This window comes from Mytilus galloprovincialis, chromosome 4 (genome assembly GCF_965363235.1).
Source record: "Mytilus galloprovincialis chromosome 4, xbMytGall1.hap1.1, whole genome shotgun sequence".
Classification (NCBI taxonomy): Eukaryota; Metazoa; Mollusca; class Bivalvia; order Mytilida; family Mytilidae; genus Mytilus; species Mytilus galloprovincialis.
Window position 1 is genome coordinate 30,538,819 of NC_134841.1, and position 5,770 is coordinate 30,544,588.

The following is a 5,770-nucleotide window of genomic DNA, read 5'->3' on the forward strand; positions in this document are numbered from 1 at the left end:
ACAGACGACAACTACTGTACATTAGATTCCTGACTAAGGATAGGTGCAAACATTTACAGCGGGATTAAACGTTTAAGTACGATTATTTTGTTTCATAGACTGTGGAATGTTTATTCCTACCAATAAGACAAAAGCTACTTGCTAATCATTTGTTTTGTGCATGCCGTAAAACCCTGTTCCACATTAGAAATGGGGTTGGATCAAGCTAATACATTCAATTTGCTGCTTACACATGTATACTTAATATACCTGTCCGAAATCAGGAGCCTGTTTTTGTTGTTGCTTATTTTAGTGTCTGTTTTTCGTTGTTTAGTATAAAAAAATTGCCATTAATTTGATGCAGATATGTGCATAATGGTGAAAATATACCACCCATGGGCGCTCTTATAACTTGTTTGTATAACTGTCCATTAAGCCCAAATTCATTGTTTCTTAGAAATAATTTTACAAATGCAGTTAAACCTTTTTTGTTGGAAATCTTTGAAGGGTATTCTTGTGTATCAATTAATTCTATTGCATTGATAACTGTTTCTATTAAATTAACAATGATCATATTTGTGTACATTTACGTTACATCATATGCATATAAGGCCGTGTTCACACCAACCGCCGTGTACAGTAAACATGTTTACATTTGGTTTTATAATGTAATGTACACTAGTTTCACATTGAATTTGTTCACATCTATACACCTTGTTTAGTTACCTGTACATAAGATTTGTTTCCACTTGTAAACTATATGTCATTTAAATGTTCATTACGTAGAACCAAATTCAAATTTTCGGACAACTTTTCTAGCAGTTAGGGAACGACCATTTGACTTTAAAAAAAAAAAAGGGGGGGATGGATTTTTCCACAATTTGATTAAAAAAAATCGGGTCATACAGATGATTAGAATAAACAAATATTCTGAATCCAAAGTTTCCCAATACATTATAGTGTTAAATATTGAATTGGTACCATCGAAACAAAAATATAAATATAAACTTTCGCGCGAGAAAAAATTCAGAACCCCCTCCCCCACTTTTTTTTTTAAGTAAAGTGGTTGCTCCTTAAAGAAAGTAATTTTGGATGATTTGCAGTAGTTTAAAGATGTCTCGATTACGCATTAAAAACGTAGGCTGCATCAGCGTGCTTACAGACGAAGAAAAATAATTGCAATGTTAAGGATCACTACATTTCTATCTTTTCTGTTTGTAAAAATGTTTCAAATGGTATTTTTTCTCCAAGGAGTATTTGGCAAAGGGAGGGGGTAATGTTTTTTTTTTTTATTGCTAATTGTATTTTAACGGATCCTAGATCAGGGCCGTAACTACCTATGAGGCAGGGGAGGCAAATGCCTCCCCTGAATTTTCTACAACATTTTTTTTTTAAGTTATTTATAATGAAATATTGACAATATGTACACGAAGAACTTGAATTTATATAAAAAACAACACAAGTTTGTACAGTTTTAACAGTGTTATCATGATACGTGATATATCTGTCATTTTCCGGATTTTTGATCGAAAGTGAACCGTTTCAGTATTTTTATTTATTTTTTTTCGTGTGGCCGTCCGTCTTTTATTCAGTATTCGTACGAGAACACATATGAAACTTTGCTTTCGACAATTTTGAATAAAACTTAACTATTCATTTTTATTTAGGTGCTCAATTAAGCAGAGGAAGTTTCCATTGTATTGTGAATCTTTTATGATATCGGAAATTCGTTACCGGCTAAATGAGCTGTTGGGTTATTAAATTTGTTTTAACGTCTCCCGATCGTACGAGAACAATCTGGTCAATGCCTTAGTAGTTAAACACTCCCATTCGTTGTAGCAGGGACTTTCTATACTAAGTATATACTATTATATATAGGTCCCTGGTTGTAGTTATATACATGTCGTTATATACAAAAAAAGTACACTTAAAATTACGTTAATTCAAGGTCCTAGATATATATAAAACAAAATGTTGCATTCTATGATTTTGCTTTATATGTTTTTTTAACTTACCTGTTTGATTTCTAACAAAAATATCTTTAAATACAGATAATAATTGTTTGCATAAAAAACCGCTTCCAGGATCCAGCAATGAGCTGATGTTTCTTAAAATTAAGAAAATCGAAGGAAAACGGGTCATTTTTAGCTATATTCAGAAAAAAAATCAGCGCTCCCAATGTATTTAATGTTAATAATTATAGGTCAAAGTACGGCCTTCAAGACGGAGCCTTAACTCACCCGAACAGCAATCTCAGCTTGTTTTGCATAAAAATTGCTTTCAGGTTAAAGCAATACTGGTGTTTCTTAAAGTAAGGAAATCGAAGGAAAACGGGTCATTTTTAGCCATTTTACCGAGAGAAAAAAATCGGCGGGGAGCTGCGCCCCCAACCCCCCTCTCAAGGGGTCCTCAATCGGCGGCCCCCAAACCCCTGCCTCCCCTGAATTCGAACCTTAGTTACGGCCCTGTAGATACTACACAAACAAACAATTAACCTCACCCTTTTTCAGTAATGCATTTATGAGTGAATCGTTGTTTGAGTAAAGACCAGTGGCAAACATTTCTGTCCATGTGTACGTCCAGTCGATTCGGGAAGACATTTTCAAATGAATTATGTGTTCGGCAATGATGATGGATGCGTCTTTGTAAGGGGTTAATAAGGCCACGTAAAGTGTTTTTATAACAAATAAATATATCAAGTTTAGACAAATATTTCTGTAAAGAACCTTATTAATAAGTGTTATAAGTATCAATTTTATATAAAAATCGTTTCCTTTTTAAATATACATGGGAAAATTAAAGTTCTGAATGCCTAGTTTTGTGTACACTTAACCTATGCAAGGCCTACATCGACTATCGACTGCGTGTAGACAAAACATGATTTTTAAACTACATGTAAACATTGAGTTTTATCAATGGGAACGTAATTATGTTTAGTTTATGTGTGAGTTACAGTAACACAACACCGAGTTTAGGTCAATGTGAACACGGCCTAAGTGAGTTAGCGATCAGTGTAAAGTTCTTTATTGCCATGTTTTAAATATATTGAATACACCGTATGGAGGTGCTCTTAATTGCAGGAAGCTAATACAGATAAGAAGAACAAATGTTCCGAATGAATAAAAAGAAAGTTTCCGAATATTCCTCCATTAGACCATCATTGCTAACTAATAAATATGCGTGAATCCTCAGGGGTTCACACAACAAGACAATACACTCACAGTCACTCATTTAGGCACATACAGACAAAAAAAGACTCCAGGCCTATAAATTTTCATTCTATCAAAGGACAATCATCCGATGGAACCTTTTACCAGTTACTGCTCAACTTATTTTACAAAAGTTCAAAAATGAATATAGCATAAAACAGTGTGTGGAATAGATATCTGCATCAATAGATTACTAGTAAATGACTATTCTACTAGAAATATTTTCTCTTGCGGAGATTTTGAATAATATGACGGCACCCGCTTCAGACGAAATAGAAGGGGACTATACGTTTGCACTCTGTCCGTCTGTCAGTTCATTAGTCAGTCCGGCATATCAGTTTTCCATACTTTTTTTCGTTCATGCTTGAAGATATTTTAATTTTTGATTTTTGTTCCGGTCTGATGATTTTGTGCACAGATACGGTCCTTGGACTTAGAAAAGAAAAGTCCACTTAAATAATCAGTTTTACACACTTTTTTTGCTTGAAGATATCGATTTGATAATTAGTGTATAGCTTTATCATGACTAGTTACAGACCAAATTTAAATTGTGTTCCGGTCTGAAGGTTTCAAGCAGAGTTCTATCTATAATAGTATTAATATTCAAGATAATAACCAAAAGCTGCAAAATATTCTTTAAATTACCAATTCAGAGGCAGCAGCCCAACAACAAAATTTCAGGGCAGACAGATCTTGACCCAATGAACAATTTATCCACAGCAGGTTTACTGTAAATGGTTTCAGAGATATGAGCCAAAAACTGCATTTTACCCTGTGTACTATTTTCAGCCATGTCGGCCATCTTGGTTCACGGGCAGGGTCATTGGACACATTTTTTAAACTAGATACCCTAATGATGATTGTGGACAAGTTTGGTTAAATTTGTCTTAGTAGCTTCAGAGAAGAAGATTTTTGTAAAAGATTACAAAAATTTAAAAAAAATTGTTCAAAATTGACTACAAAGGGCTATTACTCCTTAAGGGGTCAACTGAACATTTTGGTCATTTAACTTATTTGTAGAGCTTACTTTGCTGAACATTATTGCTGTTTACAGTTTATCTCTATCTATAATAATATTCAAGATTATAACCAAAAACAGCAAAATGTCCTTAAAATTACCAATTTAGGGGCAGCAACCCAACAACGAGTTGTCCGATTCATCTGAAAATTTCAGGGCAAATAAATATTGACCTGATAAACAATTTAACCCCCATGTCAGATTTGCTCTGAATGCTTTGATTTCAGAGATATAAGCCAAAATCTACATTTTACCCCTATGTTCTATTTTTAGACATGGCGGTCATCTTGGTTGGTTGGCCGGGTTACCGGACACATTTTTCAAACTAGATACCCCAATGATGATTGTGGCCAAGTTTGGTTTAATTTGTTCCAATAGTTTCAGAGGAGAAGATTTTTGTAAAAGTTCACGACGACGGACGATGCCAGGGCCAATGAGCTAAAAATGGGACTAGGAAACAAGAGCAATGCTCTTATTTAAATGTATCCATTTATTGTATAAATCATTTTATTTCAAAAGGTAGTAGACCTTGCTAATTATTTCTTGTATACAAATTATATCATGTGTTCTGGAGATGACGTCTAAAATATGTCATTTGTTCTTGACTCAATTTATACGGTTTAACAGCTGCCTTAAACAGCACTGAATTGTATGTGTCAACATCACAACCGTTCGTTTATTAAGTTCAGAGTTATGCCTCTTTGTCCGACGAACACCGCTATTAACAACTTAAAATTATGATAAATGGAAAGAAAAGAGCAACTGGTTCAAGAATGATTGTGCAAAAAAATAACTCCCAAAACTAACACCAATCACAAATTACAGTTTTATTTTTATATGCCTAAATTATTTGTAAAGATTGCGACTACTGTCACAGAAAGCTCGACATAGAGATATTAATCCGGCGGCGGCGTTAGCTTACCTATTAAAAGCTAATATTTAGGAAGGTAGAATACCTGCATGGATCCTTCGTACTTTGTATATAGATGCCTTGTTATGAAGTTTCCGTCTGTCATATGTCCATTGTCCTTGACCTCATTTTCATGGTTCAGTGACTACTTGAAAAAAGTTGATATTTTTAGTACTGGTTTGCTTAATTCCTCTCTTATGAGAAACAGGACAACTATATTTGGTATGTGCGTACCTTGCAAGGGCCTCATGCCTGTTAGTTTTCATGGTTAAGTCCATATCTCAGGTACTATAAGCAATAGGTCTACTCTATTTGGTGTATGGAATGATTATAAGATGTACATTTCAATCTTGCCGGTGTTCTCTGACCTTGACCTAATTTTCATGGTTCAGTGTCAGTCTGGCATGTTTTATTTGACCTTGACCTCATTTTTACGGTTTATTGCTTCATGTTATTTATTTTTTTTCTGTTTTTCTTATAATAATAGCAATAGCTCAACTATATTTGTTGTATGGAATGATTGTAAGTTGAATATGTCTGTCTGACAATAATAACTATTAAGGACCGGTTTAAGCTGTGATGTAACATTGATGTATTATCGGAAATTGTAATTCTAATATGAGATAAAAAAAAAATAAATAAGAATAAAAAGTT